This window comes from Myxine glutinosa, chromosome 13 (genome assembly GCF_964187855.1).
Source record: "Myxine glutinosa chromosome 13, kmMyxGlut1.1, whole genome shotgun sequence".
Lineage (NCBI taxonomy): Eukaryota > Metazoa > Chordata > Myxini > Myxiniformes > Myxinidae > Myxine > Myxine glutinosa.
In genome coordinates, this window is record NC_136273.1 from 27,425,633 (window position 1) to 27,442,613 (window position 16,981).

At 50.3% G+C, this 16,981-nt stretch overlaps 1 protein-coding gene across 1 annotated transcript in view; it reads right to left on the reverse strand.

The window, feature by feature from the left end:
• Nucleotides 1-16,981, reverse strand: part of NOTCH1 (notch receptor 1) — a 127,764-nt gene that overhangs the window by 81,587 nt on the left and 29,196 nt on the right. The window lies entirely within an intron of this gene.

Here is a 16,981-nt window from a genome sequence, read left to right on the forward strand (position 1 = left end):
GGTGTGGGGGGGGGGGGGGGGGGGCGGAGGGGGTGTTGAATTAGTGATTTAAAATGGAGGGCCCATTCAAAAAGCCTGAATGCTCTTCAATTCGGTCATGAAGGCCCCATAAGTCTTTAGAGGTGTTGCGGCAGCAGGTTACGGGCCGTGAAATCGCAGAGCCGACATGACGGCAATGGAGAGCATGGGATTGCGTCCAGGAAATGTTGAATTGTTCTCAAAGCCAGTATCATGAATGCTTCCTAATAGTCAACTTTGCACTGGCATCAACTCAAAAACAGTTAAATGTCAGATTAAAATTATTCAATGCAATGTATAATTACGAATTAAATAACAGAAGGATTGAGGAAAAGTTTGTGAATGCTTAAGACACGAGCTAGGAATGGGCCCATCAAGAATATATATATATGTGTGTGTGTGTGTCTGGCTCTGGAAAAAGCAGACACTTGGGGGAATTTCTCTTAGCGAGTCCGAGAGAGTCAAAAATATGACCACAGGGACCAAATTGAAATTTTAATATGGATAGAAAGAGTAACCTCTCGAGATTATTATGCACCAAAACATTTTTCCAAGAAACAACAGGAAAGTTGTGAAATTCGAAGAAAAATCAAAAATGTCATTCTCAAATTGAATTTTTTGTCATATTTGGGATGATCATGAAATTTCGATGTTTTACTACGGGCCATACATCAAAATTCGAAGGAGACCCCTGACATACATGTTTGGTATGAATGAAAATCTCTACGTGTGCACATTCTTTGCGCGTGTGAACGGTATTGTGAACTTTGAATCTAATGATCTCCATTGTTTAAACGAAAATGTAATTGTCATTAAAATACTATAACTTCGTTAATTTTCCTCCAATTAACATAACTAGGGCATGCCCGTACTATATATATATCTAAAATTATATCCCCCCCTCTATTTACATGAAATGGTTTGGTCCATTCGCAAAGCCAAAGCGAACGGCTTGCGAGTACGGTGACAATCCCCCCCCTCTATTTACATGAAATGGTTTGGTTCATTCGCAAAGCCAAAGCGAACGGCTTGCGAGTTCGGTGACAATCCCCCCCCTCTATTTACATGAAATGGTTTGGTCCATGAAATGGTTTGGTTCATTCGCAAAGCCAAAGCGAACGGCTTGCGAGTACGGTGACAATCCCCCCCCTCTATTTACATGAAATGGTTTGGTTCATTCGCAAAGCCAAAGCGAACGGCTTGCGAGTACGGTGACAATCCCCCCCCCCCCCCCCCCTCTATTTACATGAAATGGTTTGGTCCAAAGCGAACGGCTTGCGGAGTTTGGTAAATAAATCGCCATAGCTCGGTAACTACTTCTCCGATTAATATGAAACCTTGAAAAGGCACATCCTCAGGTCCCCAGCAATATACCTGGCAAGTTTCAAGTATATCGGACCCGTGGTTGTCGAGAAACAGCGGTCACAGACACACAGACACACACACATACACACACACACACACACATACACACACACATACACACACACACACATACACACACACATACACACAGAGATTACTGGAATTATAGATAGATGTATATATCAAATGAAAGAGAAAACCATGGGGAATCAAATGACATCAAAACCTCAATTTAGATTTTTGCCCCCAAGTGTCTGCTTTTGCCAGAGCCAGTCACATATATGTATAAATATACATATATATATATATATACATATATTATATATATTATATATATATATATATACATATATATGCATATATATATATACAACAACAACAACAACAGGCATTTTACATTTCCAACATTTTCCCTGCATTTCCCAACAGGCACCCTTCCTTTCAATATGTGTGTGTATATATATATATATATATATATATATATATATATATATATATATATATATATATATATATATGTATATATATATATAACTCCTCAGACAATTCTCTGCTTTCTTTCTTTTCTCCATGCTTATTGCAGTAAACACAGTGACACAAAACAGCAGAATGACTCCTTTTCTCTATTCAAACTGGTTGAATGAGTGATTTTTGTATTGCAGGCAACTCACCACAGGTGAGTTCAATTCCAAAGTAAAGGAGAATCCACCTGCTTGAAATCTAATTATTTCTAACAACTTCTGAAAGGTGCCAATAATATTGTTGCGGTTTTGAGTTTGGACAGTGAGTCTAATAAAGGTTAAAATTTGCCCCTCATAGTTAGTCACACAAGCAACATGTAGCCGCGCGATAGTATAGTTATGTCTTAGTATTTGTAAGCTTAGTTCCTTTCCATTTGTTAGTTCTGCGTTGAGTAGAGCCAAGAGAATAGGCCCTACTGTCACCGACTATCCAGCGTCCGTAGCCTCATGCCCTTTTGCGCTAACGTTGGTTCATTTTTGGCGAGTTAACATGAGGCAGGCTAGGAGGACCGGGGCGGAGCGGCAGAAGCGCTGACGGTAAGCACAAGCCGCCAATCAGAGCTCAGAGGTGGTGGCGGCGGCGTGGCGTCACAGGGCATGGTGAGAGGGTTCGAGAGGGATCCAGAAGGTTCGGGGGGCGTAGCTATAAAACCCGCTGCGCAAAGCCCTCACAGGGACTCTCGCAGATGGACTTGCACTCGATAGGACTTGCACGGAAAGGATTAATGAAAGGACTCGCAAGTGGAGAGCGTCAAAGAACTCGCGCGCACTAACCAGCTCAGAGGATCGAGGAAGAGGAGTTGGCAGCGTCAGAGAACTGTGAAAGACACGCAGGCGCAGCCAGACGCGCATGAACCGATATACAGCACATTAAGTCGCGCGAGTGAGAACGGCTGTGTAATCGCCAGCCGCGCTGAGAGTCCCGCCCTTTACCGTTCCACCTCAAAATCTGCCTTGTTCGGGAGACGCGCTACGAGGTTCCTGCCATCGCCTGCTACCATCTTCGCGGAACGTGCTGGGGCCGTGGAGAGCCGGACGGGGACTGTCTCTGGACGACCACGTCGACGCGTTGGGGAACATCTACCCATCTGCAATTCCCTGTGTGAGTGAGACGGGCCCATTGTCTGGGGATTAAGCTACGACTGTCTAAGGCTGCTCTGTGTCTCTGCGTCCCCGATCATTGTAAATACGTGTGGGAATAATTAAACCTGTGTTCTTCCTTTCTTCTTTTCGATCGTTTCTGTGGTTTCTTCATTGGCTGAGCGTGGTACGAATAGGATCGCTCGAATCGGGTTCCACTAATTAAGACTGCACAGACCACATGGTACTCAATCCGCTTGGCATACTCAAACCACACGTGGCTCGTGCGAGGCTTGCTTCCTCGTTTCCAGGGCAGTGCGGGGAATTAGGTACGAGCGAGAAGTGGTCCCGTGACCCTACTCCGCATTTGTCCAGAAGGGACGTATCAAGCCTCGGTTCCGCCAAGCCCAGCCAGAACAAGGGGATTAATCCCCCCTTTGTAAGGGGAAGTAGGGCAGCGTAGAACCGTAACAATTGGTGTCAGGAGTGTGGGATTGGACCTGGGGTGCGCTTCACGCACTCAAAATTACGAGTGGACTAAATTTAATAGTTTAAGAATCCAAATTTAATTCGTACCATGGCTAGCCAAGGCGGTCGAATGCTGGTGGGGGTAGAAGATGAGGTACATGAGGAGGAATTAATGACCCAGGACCCACGGGAAGAATTGGGAGAAGAGGAGGACATTGATGAGGGGCCGGCAGCAGGAGTAGAAAATGGCGGCGCCTCGCACATGGCGGCGGAAACCGAGCCCGCGATGCCAAGGTACATGCAATTATTTATGGCGCAAATACAGGCATCCATAAAAATGGAGGGGGATCGACTGAATAGCAAAATGGACACCCAAGAAAATAAATTGAAAGAAATGGGGGACAAAACCACCCAGGACATGGAAAAAATGGGTGGCCAATTGAAAGAAATGGGGGACAAATCCACCCGGGATTGGAAGAGGTGAAAAAGGGGCTGGAAAACAAAATTGACACCCAAAGGAACGAATTGGGAAAAATGAGGGTGGCGTCAAAGAAAGAAATAAAAAAAAATGGGGGAGGACATAAGGCGCGGGTTGAGCGAGGAGGTTGCATTGGTACGCGACGAGGTAAAGCAGTGCGAGGAGCGCGTGGAGAAGGAGTTGAGGAAGAGTACGGCCAGATTACATGGGGGTATAGAGGAATTGACTCGGGAGGTAGAGAAGCTGACAGTGGGACAGCAGGAATTAAGGGAGCAAGTGGGGAAGAATACGGACGTGACAGGGAAATAAAGAAAGAATTGATAGCGACAAAGAAGGAATGTCAAATGGTACACGAGGGGCTGACAAAGAGGATAGATGACGTGGTAGAGACGTTGGGGACAAGGGAACGAGAGGTTAGGACCCATGTAGAAACGACCCGGGTAGTCTTAGAGGGAGAGATAGTGGGGGCGCACCGGGAGATAGAAGGGGTGAAACAAAAGTTGGAGGAAGTAGAAGAAGGGATGAGTGAAATTAAGAATAGACGGAGGGAGGCTAAAAAGGAGATAAAGGAGGAGGTGATGGAATATGTGCAAGGTCTGTGTTCACATCGTGATGACGTGCTTGCTAACCAAATAAAGAGTTTGCAGGTGCCAGAGGAGAAGCGAGGAGGAAGAAGCGCCGAGGTGAGTGGCAATAATGGCGGAAATGTGTATGGTGTGAGGGGAGGTTCGACGAGCTTGGGGGGTGGAATAGACCCGGGCGTTCGTGAAAGGCCGATGGTAAGGTGTGCGACTGCCACAGAGTGCGTGGAGAGAGAGTGTGCGCATGGGTGTCCGACAATGGGGAGTGCGACAGGTGTTTGTGAGCCGGGGTGTGCGGGTATGGAATTGGTAGCGGGTTGCGAAGAGGCGGCCCAGGCATCGACACCGACCGGGGTAGTTTTTAGTGGGACGAGTAATGCACGCGAGCCCCCGGGGAATAGTGTACTATGGGGGCCCGAACGGTTCAGCCCCGCATTAACCCCGCAGGGAGCGGCGCACAGGGTCCGACCGTCGGGCGGCCATGAAGTCCCGCTCACGCCGTATGATGGCAAGAGAAATTTGAGGGCGTATCTGGCGCAATTCGATCACATGTGTTGGGGTAACGGTTGGAACCCGGACGAAGGTGGGGTCCACCTCTTGGCAGCCCTGCACGGCGCGGCGGCGGAGGTCCTAACGGCTTTACCACCGGGTGCTATCACCTTGCCGGACCTCCGTGCGGCCCTAATTAATCGTTTTGGCATAGAACAGCAGAGTGAGCTTGTTAAAACTCAGCTCGCAGTGCGAAAAAGGAAGCCCCAGGAGACCATCGGGGAGCTGGTTTATTACATTCGCCGTGCAGTGGGGATAGCACACGCGGACATGGCCGCGACCTCCCAAGAAAGCTTGGCGCTGGACCATTTTATCCAGGCCTTTCCGGACCCCGAGCTTCGGCAACAGCTCGCCATGTGGCGCCCGCGGGCCCTGAGCCAGGCGGCCGACGCTGCGGCCCGTTGGGAGGCAGCGAGGCCCCTGGCCCGGGGGAGCGAGTGCCACGCAGTGGCGGTGAGACAGGTTGGGCCCGTGGCTGGTGGCAGGTCCCTGAGAGGGTCCGCCCCCGAAAGGGGCCCTCACCTGGAGAACATGGTCCGAAGGCTGGTGGACCAGCGCCTGGCGGGATCTGAACCATGGCAGACGGCTCCAGAGGTGGCACACGGGAGGCCACGATCAAATGCCCCAATTCGGGATTACAGGGGGGGCAATTTGGAATTCCGGAGGCAAGCACTTTACCAGGTGAGGTGCTATAATTGTAACCGGGTGGGTCCCCGTGCGCAGGAGTGTAGTGCCCTGCGCCGGGACGGACCCCGGCAGCCGGGACCATCAACTCCGCCTCAAACGGGTTGGGCTAGCCGAACTCAGACACCCCCCCGCCAGGGCCCGGGAAACTAAAAGGTGCCGAGCATGCAGGGCCATGTTCGGCAGTAGGGGATGGAGAAGAGCCCTCATTGAAGTGACAGGTCATCTATTGTGGCCAAATTGGTACAGGTAGTTTGACAATTCGGTGCAAAATTGCCGGCGTGGGGGTAGACGCCGTAGTGAACACAGGATCTAGCGCCACGATCATCAGCCCTGTGATCCTTGATTCGAGTGCAGACGGCTGGGATAAAATCCAGCGTCTGGAAAATCATAGTTTGCAGCTGGCTACCGGGGTAACGGCCCCCATCATAGGGCGTGGTTTTGTAACCCTCAAGTTGGGATCGGTAAAGAGGGAAATAGAAGTTTGGGTGGCAGAAGTGTGCGACCCATGCCTGATCGGGCTGGATCTGTCGACTGCCAGCGGTTGTAAAATCGATTTGTGCCGGGGAACCCTGCAAGTGGGAATAGATGAGCTGCCATTGGACGGGGTGAGCACGGCCGAAAGGATGGAGCTGGAGGCTTCTGAGGCCGTGACCATTCCCCCAAGGGCCGAGGCCATAGTGCCGGCCCAATGGCTAGCTCGCCCAACCTGGCAGGAGTTCTACGGCCTAGTCGAACCGGTGGCAGCGCAGTCCGTCCCAGGTTTAGTCGTGGGCCGCACCCTCGTAAAAACAGATGATCCGGTGGTGGCTGTCCGGGTAATTAATGTTAGTACAGAACCACGCACTATGGGACGGGGCACGAAGATAGCCGGCTACACCCCAGTTAATGAAGTCGCGGCAGTGAGGGGCGAGAACATCCAGCCGAGCCGGTCCCGGAGGGAGTCTCGAGGAAATGGTAGGAATTGGCCCGATCCCATTTGTGAGATGGTAAACCGGAGTAGCGTAGAGTTGGAGGAGACCCAGCGGGAGGCCTTACACAAATTAATTGAGACCCATTTGGACATCTTCTCCTTGTCCTCCGAGGATATTGGACGTACGGGCCTGGTGAAACATCAGATCCACACCGGTGAGGCCCGGCCTATTCGTCAGCCTGCCCGTCGGCTCCCTTGGAGCAAGAGGGAGGAAGCAGATGAACAGGTAGAAAAGATGCTCAATGCAGGTATCATTGAGCCCTCGGGAAGTCCTTGGATGTCACCAGTTGTGTTGGTCAAAAAGAAAGATGGAACCACGCGGTTTTGCGTGGACTATCGCCAACTAAACAACGTGACACTCAAAGACTCATATCCCCTGCCAAGAATTGACGATACCCTTGATGCCGTTGCGGGCCCAAATTGGTTCTCAACCTTGGACCTCAAGAGTGGGTATTGGCAGGTGGAGATGGACAGTGCAGGGAAGGAGAAAACGGTATTTTCCACAGGTAAGGGGCTGTATCAGTTCACTGTGATGCCGTTTGGTTTGTGTAACGCCCCCGCCACCTTTGAAAGATTGATGGAGCATGTACTGGGCGGCATGCCATGGCAGTCATGCCTGGTGTACCTGGATGACGTCCTGGTGCATGCTAAAACATTTCCCCAAGCCATAGATAATTTGGACCAGGTGTTTGGGTGCCTCAGACAGGCAGGGTTAAAGTTGAGCCTGAGTAAGTGCACTTTGTTCGCTAAAGAGGTGGCCTATCTAGGTCACGTCATTGGTTGCGAGGGGGTAAAAACAGACCCAGGCAAAATTACAGCAGTAGAGGAGTGGCCCGCACCGTGCAACATCAAGGAGGTGCGGGGATTTTTGGGACTCTGCTCCTACTATCGGCGTTTTGTGGCAAAATTTGCAGAGTTGGCCCGGCCCCTTCACCGGCTTACGGAGAAGGGGATGAGATTTAATTGGACAAGGGAGTGCCAGGAGGCCTTCCTAGCATTGAAAGGGTGTTTGACATCCGCACCCATTCTAGCTTACCCCACCAGTGACGGGACATTTACTCTGGACACGGATGCAAGCCAGGAAGGATTGGGCGCGGGTTTGCCCCAGACACAGGGGGGCGTGGAGAGAGTGATCGCATATTATCGTCGGGCCATGAGTAGGGCCGAGCGAAATTATTGCGTCACTCGTAAAGAGTTATTGGCTATGCTGGCTGCCATGAGTCATTTCCACTTGTACTTTTATGGGCGGAAATTTCTGGTTCGAACTGACCATTCCTCCCTGCAATGGCTCCTCCGGTTCAAGGAGCCGGAGGGCCAAATTGTAGGGTGGTTGGAAAAGTTGCAGCAGTACGATTTCAGTGTGACCCATAGGGCCGGGAAGGCCCATGGGAATGCCGATGCACTCTCTCGACGGCCTTGTTTGGGGGAAAATTGTAAATTTTGTGCGAGACACGAGGATAGGGAACAATTGGCAGACTCAAGCCCTACCCTCGTAGTCCGCGCAACCCGGGTGAGAGGGACGATCTTGCCACTAACCGCCGATGAGGAATTTGGAAATTTTGCTTGGAGCACGGCCCAGCGGAGGATCCCATACTGGGGCCGGTGTACGAATGGGTTCGATTAGGGAGAAGACCTAGTGGGGAAGAGGTCATCCCCCTTGGGGCGCCAACAAAGGCATATTGGACTCAGTGGAAAACCCTGGAATTGAAAAGTAACATCTTGTAACGCAAGTGGGTAGATATTCCCTCTGAGAAAACTTCCTGGTTGGTGATAGTTCCAGAGCAATTTAAGAACACCATATTGCAGCAGGGGCATGGTACCCGCTCCGGCGGCCATTTGGGCAGGACAAAGACTACATCTCGGGTCCGCCGGAGGTTCTATTGGGTAAATATGGGGCGCGATATACAGGACTGGTGTCGGAGATGCGACACCTGTACTGCTAAAAAGGGACCAGCACGGAGGATGAGGGCCCCCCTTCAATTACACCAGGTGGGGGGTGGCTATGGATATTCTAGGACCACTACCCCGCACCCGCCAATGTAATAAATACATCCTAGTAGTTATGGACTATTTCACCAAGTGGCCGGAGGCCTATGCCCTCCCCAACCAAGAAGCCGGGGTGGTCGCACAGGCCTTGGTGGAAGGATTTGTATGTCGGCATGGGATTTCGGAGGAGTTGCACACCGACCAGGGCCGAAATTTTGAGAGCCAATTGCTAAAAGATGTGTGCAGGCTCCTGTCAGTTAGGAAAACACGGACAACGCCCTTGAGACCTCAATCTGACGGGATGTTGGAAAGGTTCAATCGAACCCTGATCCAACAATTGGCATTATTTACCACCACCCGTCAGGACGACTGGGACGAACATCTCCCGTATTTGTTAATGGCCTACCGAACCAGCCAGGATGGGGCCACCACATGTAGTCCAGCGTTGCTCATGTACGGGCGGGAGCGCCTTGCTATGCGGTCCCGTGCCAGAGACCCCTAATAGACCGCCGGGGGAGGGCTATGCACGTCACCTGGAGGAAGGCATGGAGAGGGTCCATGCCTTTGCATGCCACCAGCTTCGGCTTGCGGGTGCCAAGATGAAGCACAGGTACGACCACCGGAGCCAGTGGAGTCAGTATTCTCCGGAGATGAAGATTTGGTTCTTCAATCCCCGAAGGCGGAAGGGCAGGTGTCCCAAACTCACCTCGCCCTGGCAAGGCCCGGGGGTCGTCCTGGCGCAAATTTGTGACGTGGTCATTAAGATCAAAATGGGGCCACGAGCCCTCCCTCGGATCGTCCATGCCGCCCGAATAAGACCCTACACAGGCGAACAGGCACCCTCATGGATCGCCTTGGCTTTAGAGGCCGAGGCAGGACCCAGTACCTCAAATGACGGGAGCTCATAGTTCAGAGGACTGGGGGGTGTAGTGTTGGGGAATGGTACCCGGCGTGGTGGAATGGTAGTTTTACCATTCCTCACATGGCCGGGCTCATGAGCATTCGATTAGGATGGGGTGGCAGTGACATGCACATGGGGGGCCAGCGATGGTTACCTCCATGGGGCACCGAAGCTAGCCGAGGGCGGGCTAGGATAATTGATAGGGAATTAGATGACAGTAGAGGACATGAGAATTTAGTCGTGACTTTTGTACTGTAGAGGGGACGTAGAGAGATTAGATGGATGATAATGACGAAGGGAGTGCTTAGTTTAATGGGATGACGGGGAAGCACAAGTTTTAGGGGAAAAAGCAGGTAGTTAGATGATGCTGTGTGTGTGAGAAATTGTGTATTGAGACAAATGGAGTTGTGTTGAAGTGTATGGGAAAACGTGTGTAAGCACAAAAGGTGTGCGAGAAAAGTAGTGGTGTGCGAGATAAAAGGTGTTCGAGGAAAATGGTGTGCGAATGAGTAGTGCGGAATGCTTGGTGTGGAATAAAAGGTGTGGAATGCATGGTGCGAAGGAGTGAATGGGGGGAGATGGACCCTTTCACGAATGCCCGGGGGGGGGGTAGTGTAAAGTCAGGTAGTGGGCTTAGGTAAATTGTTTGGATATTGACACCTGTGGTGCAGGTAGTGGCAATGTAGTGCTTTGGAGGGTGCGTGAGACTGTGGAATGGCTGGGTGTGTGGTTTAATTGGTGCGTATGGTTATTGGGGCACTCCGCCACTGGTAGTTTGTCGGCCAGGTGAGGCCGCAGGTAGGCTCTGGGAGCCAGTTAGGGTCGTGGTGAGTTGTTCAGCGGGGCCCGAGGATCCAAGGGAAGGACCCGGGTAGCCCAATGCCAAGGAGGGCATCAGAGGGGTAAAGAGCCAGGAGGGGCCTTCCCCAGTTTAGGTAGTCGCAGGAGCAGGTAAGCTCGGGTGGCGACTTCAGTGGCGGAGGTGCGCAGGTAGTTGGACCTGCTAGTGGAGCCACACGACCCAGCCCCGAAATTGTGCAAGGGCACAGTGTGAAAAATTGGGGAGTGAGACACAAATTTGTAAGGCACCGCAGAGTGGTCAATGGGGAATTTGGTTTTTAGAACCACATAGTTTAAAGATGGCCAATTGGCAGGGTACGACCACGGGTAGTGTAAATGAGTTAATGTCAATTAGTGTAGTTAGGATGAGAGAAATTCCCTTCGCGCCATCCACATCCATTCACCAAGGAGAACGAAGCTCCACACCAGGACTCTTGGTAAACTGTTGAGTGAGTAAGACGCATCATGACGTAATGGGACAATGTGTTTGTTCCATTCCTTCCTTCCTGAGAGGGATTGGGAGACGAATTTGGAGTAGAGGGGGATATGGGAGACAGGAGGTAGAGACGAATTTGAATTTGTAAATACAGGGAAGGGCAAGGGTAGTGTAAGCTGACGTTGGGGGGGCACAGACGGTTAGGGACGAGCTTGCTCTGCTCGCTCTTCCGCGCCCCTCATGCTGCATTACCTTGTATTGCTGTGTACCTCTGTGCCCTTTCCGCTTTGCTGGTGGTGCTTTGTCTCTCTCCCCCCACCCCAGGACCATTTTGGAGGTGGAACTGTGCAACTCCATCGACCTGTGCAGCATTCATGTGCAGCCGCACATTGCTGCACTTGTGCAGCACCCCCTGCTGCACTTTGTTACATCGGTGCGGCCGAACTGCCCAGCATTTGCTGCCATATCCTTTTGTAACTTTGCTGCACCTGTGCAGCACCTTGCTGCTACAAACACTTTGCTGCACATTATCACATTACACTTATGGACCACAAGTTTTGTGGCCTTACACTTCTGCTGTGCAGCACTTTGCTGCAAACTCACCTTGCATCTTCAGACCACTTGTTTTGAGTGGCATCAATGTCACTCAGTCGGACCACATAGGGTTGGCCCTGCTGGCAAAATAAAAACGAACACACTTGTTGTGCATTTTTTTTCTTTTTGTGTGCTAGGGACTAGAAGATGGTAAGTTTATCAAGCCCCGAAGAACAGGAATGGCCTGTATGCCGGTCCGGTGGGCTTGCCGGTTCGATATGTGCACACCGAAGATCGAAGATGCCAGACACCAACAGCAAATGAAATGTGAATTGACTTTTGAAATGTGCATTTGTGCTTTGCTGTGCTTTCTCTCCCCTCCAATCTTATTTCCAAAAAAGGACAGGTCCTGGGTCATAGAATTGTAAATAAGGTTAGGTTTTGTGCTTGTATATAAAAATGCTGCCCACCGGCTTTATGTTTAGTTTGAAAACAATTCCGCAATTCGGTTAATTGTGGGCGTGATTCTGTTAGTTAGCTACTCAACGCAGTAGGTGGGACATATTTAGTGTTGTAAAACTGTCACACACATGGGTTAGAGTAAATGTTAGGGGGAACCACATCTGTATGTCACAGGTAATTAAAAGTTAGTCCCAGATCTTTCTCAAAACCGGTCGTTCCAGTTCTTGTAGGTTCTACTCGGGGACGAGTCTGACGAGGGAGGGGGGCAGTGTTGCGGTTTTGAGTTTGTACAGTGAGTCCAATAAAGGTTAAAATTTGCCCCTCATAGTTAGTCACACAAGCAACATGTAGCCTCGCGATAGTATAGTTATGTCTTAGTATTTGTAAGCTTAGTTCCTTTCCATTTGTTAGTTCTGCGTTGAGTAGAGCCAAGAGAATAGGCCCTACTGTCACCGACTATCCAGCGTCCATAGCCTCATGCCCTTTGCGCTAACTTTGGTTCAATTTGGGCGGATTAACACGAGGCAGGCTAGGAGGACCGGGACGGAGCCGAGGGCGGAGCGGCAGAAGCGCTGACGGTAAGCACGAGCCGCCCATCAGAGCTCAGAGGTGGTGGCGGGGGCGTGGCGTCACAGGGCGTGGTGAGAGGGTTCGAGAGGGATCCAGAAGGTTCGGGGGGCGTAGCTATAAAACCCGCTGCGTAAAGCCCTCGAAGGGACTCTCGCAGATGGACTTACACTCGATAGGCCTTGCGCGGAAAGGATTAATGAAAGGACTTGCAAGTGGAGAGCATCAAAGAACTCATGTACACTAACCTGCTCAGAGGATCGAGGAAGAGGAGTTGGCAGCGTCAGAGAACTGTGAAAGACACGCGGGCGCAGCCAGACGCGCATGAACCGATATACAGCGCATTAAGTCATGCGAGTGAGAATGGCTGTGTCATCGCCAGCCGCGCTGAGAGTCCCCCCCTTTACCGTTCCACCTCGTCATCTGCCTTGTTCGGGAGATGCACTACGAGGTTCCTGCCATTGCCTGCTACCATCTTCGTGGGACGTGCTGGGGCCATGGAGAGCCTGACGGGGACTGTCTCTGGACGACCACGTCGACGCGTTGGGGAACATCTACCCATCTGCAATTCCCTGTGTGAGTGAGACGGGCCCGTTGTCTGGGCCATAAGCTAAGACTGTCTAAGGCTGCTCTGTGTCTCTGCATCCCCGATCATTGTAAATACGTGTGGGAATAATTAAACCTGTGTTCTCCCTTTCTTCCATTCAATCGTTTCTGTGGTTTCTTCATTGGCTAAGCGTGGTAAGAATAGGATCGCTCAAATCGGGTTCCTCTAATTAAGACTGCACGGACCACGTGGTACTCAATCCGCTCGGCGTACTCAAACCACACGTGGCTCGTGCGAGGCTTGCTTCCTCGCTTCCAGGGCAGCGCGGGGAATTAGGTACGAGCGAGAAGTGGTCCCGAGACCCTACTCCGCGTTTGTCCGGAGGGACGTATCAAGCCTCGGTTCTGCCAAGCCCAGCAAGAACAAGGGGATTAATCCCCCCTTTGTAAGGGGAAGTAGGGCGGCATAGAACTGTAACAATATTATCCGGCCATTTTAGGATTCCTGTGTGGAATAAGCTAATATTTTGGATTTTTTTCAGCTTTTTTAGTTTGGTTTAACTGCAAACCAAAGAAATACATGTGTGGATACCAAAACATTTTTTTATTTCAACAATTTTCTGGAAGAAATGGTGCATTATTTGAAAAAGGTGCAAGGGTGTCAATATTTTCAACTGTATGTATATGTATGTATATATCTATATCTATATATATATCTATATATATCTATATCTATATCTATATATATATATATATATATATATATATATATATATATATATATATATATACATATATGTACATATATATATATATATATATATATATATACATATATGTACATATATATATATATATGCACATATATATATATATATATATATATATATATATATATATATATATATATATATATATATATATATATATATATATATATATATTGTTGCGGATATGGGATTTACATCCATCCATATCCGCTTGTAAATATTCCCCTATTTCCTCAATACTTCCCAACTATCCCCAATCCCCCATTCCCTAGTCCCATTTTCTGTAAACAACACTCTGTAGACCCGACCTCCCCCTATTTCCCCCATTAAATGTCGCATCCAGGTCCACCGCATCTCACGTAGACAACTATAGGACATCTTGCTAGTTATTCTTAGTCTATGTCAGTTAAGGATTCGTTTCCATTAATTCTGACTCTTCGTTGCACCAGAATGTGATTGTATGGCACCGTTAGGAAGTTTAGGACCTCCCAATACCTCCCCGCAGCTCTTCCTCACGGTTCAGCAACAACAACAACAACAACAACAACAACAACAACAACAACAACGGCGGCGGCGCGGGGAGTGCGCGTCCTCACTCCGGCTTGGTTGGTGGGGGGTGTTGGGAGGGCACCAGGCCTTTCCAACGAGCCGCCATCGAGCATGTGCTCGACGGGGTTACCAAGTAGGGGCTCGCTGTCAGCTCCTCGTCAAGGGCGGAGCCCGGTAACCCCCGCACCCAATAGAAGCGGCGGACCGGTCCCATCTGGGGCGGAGCCAATGAGCCGAGGGCGTGTGACTCCCCGCTGAGCATGCGCAGGAAGAGGGAGGTGACGTCAGATGCGCGCTGAGCTTGGAGAGAGAAGGACGCCACCTCCGAGCGCTGTGACACCTCCCCGCATCTCTGGACTGGACCGTGCTTTATCCTGTCCCTGAGCCAAGGTGCACCTTGTGCTATCGACTGCCTGTCCTTCCCTGCCATCAATCCCTGTGTAAGTCAGCCTTGTTCCGTTTGTCTGTGGTCTGTCTGGGATAGATAAGATTGTATCTAAGTGCCTATCTCTTCTGTGTCTTTTACCTCACTCTACCTTGTAATCTACCCCTTTTCTCCACCACTAATTATATCCTCCTCCGGAGGTCTTGAGAACTGTACCCCTTGCGTCGTTTCATTTATCCCAGTCGTTGTGTCCTTTCCATCATTGATTTAGCGTAGCGCAATTTGGCCAACGTTCGAGTGGAATCGGGTGAGTTGGGGGTAATCGGGTAAACTGTGCGAACACGGCGGCCATTCCGCTCGGTCAAGCAACATCTTTAGCCGTGTCCGTAACAATTGGTGTCAGGAAGTGAGATTGGACCCGAAGCGCGCTTAACGCGCTCAAAATTACAAGCAGTTGGAAATTGTTTTGTTTTACAAAAAAAAAAAACCCGAATTTTGAAAGTCGCGCTATGGCAGATCAAGACGGCTGGGTTCCGGTAGAGGAGAGTGAGGCAGGGTCGATCCAGGACCAAATTGAGGGACATGAGGAGAGCGAAGCAGTGAGGGCGGCAGGTTCGCAAAATGGCGTCCTCGCGCACGAGGTTACGGGCGCGCAAAATGGCGCCTCGCACATGGCTACGGCGACCGCGCCCGCGACCGTAGCAGCGCCGTTGGTGGATTTGAACCTTTTTTTCCTGCAAATGAGGGCCCTTATGGGACAAATGGCAGACCAAATTGGAGGTTTGAAAAACAGTATAGAGGCTCAGAGTGAGCAAATGGGGGTAATGGGGTCCAATAGCGAGAAATTGAGGGAGGACATGGAGGCCAATAGCCAACGGTTAGAACAAAGGATGGGGGCCCAGATCGGAGGGTTAGGGAGTAGAATAGAGGGATTAGACAATAGATTAGGGGAAATACAGGAGGGGTTAACGGGGGTGGAAAATAGAATGGCTGCCCAGGAGAATCAGATAGAGGGAGTGAAAAATGGGTTAGAGGGGTTAGAAAACAGTATGGAAGGCAAATTGAGGGACATGAGGGACCAAGCGGAAAGGGAAGTTAAAAAAATGGGGCAGCAGATAGAGGGGGTCAGAATGGGGGTAGAAACTAAATTGGATGCTCACAGGGAGGAAATGGAGCAGATGAGGGTGGCATCTGGGCAGGAGATGCAAGTGATGGGAGAGGAGATCAGAAGAGGTGTGAGTGAGGAGGTCGGAGGAGTGCGCGAGGAGGTGAGGCACTGTAAGGAGCGCATGGAGAAGGAGGTGAGAAAGGGGACTGTAAAATTGCAAGGTGGTATAGAGGAGTTGACGCTGGAAGTGGAACAGCTGACGGAGGGACAAAAAGAACTAACGGAGCAGGTTCAAAGGAACACTGCGGTACTAGGAGGGTTAAGAGCGACACAAAACGACATAAAAAATGACTTGATAGCGACACAGAGGCAATGTCAGATGGTACGTGAGGGACTGACAACGAGGTTGGACGAGGTGACAGAGGTAATGGAGACGAAGGACCGGCAGGTGAGGACGCACATGGAAACGGTCAAGGTAGCCTTAGAGGACGAACTTGAGGAGACGCACCGGGAAATAAAAGAGGTGAAGCAGAAATTAGAAGAAGTGGAAGAAGGGGTGAGCGAAATTAAGAAGCGACGGAGAGAGGATAAGAAAGAGATAAAGGAGGAAGTAAAATAATTGGTCCAAAGTCTGTGTTCGGATCGTGATGATGTGCTCATTAACCGGATGAGGGATTCGCAGGTGATGGAGGAGAAGCGAAGAGAAAGAGGACCCGGTGTAAGTGGTGACCAATATGGTCGTGCGTATGATGCGCCAGGTGATTTAATGAGCTTGGGGGTCGAGATGGACCCGGGTGTTCGTGAGAGGCCGTTGGTGAAGTGTGCGACAGGTCTGGTGTGCGAAAAAGGAGGTGTGCGAGAAAGTCCGACTCTGGGGTGGTGCTTTTGGTGCTTGGACGGGGTGCTCTGCACATTATTAAAGGCCGTAGGGCCACAGGGCACTCGTGGGTTGGTGTATCGATGCTGGCATGCGTGCTCTCTCTATGCATAACATCTGCATGTGTTCCTCAAAGAACAGGTCCTGGATCGTAGTGTAAATATCAGTCTTGTATAAATGATGCTCCCTACCGGCTGTATGTTTAATTTGAGGATTCTTTCCGCGATTCGGTTATTCTGTGGGTGTGGTTCTGTTAGGAGAAGGGTGCAACGTCGCAGGGGGACATATTTACTCATTTGTGAA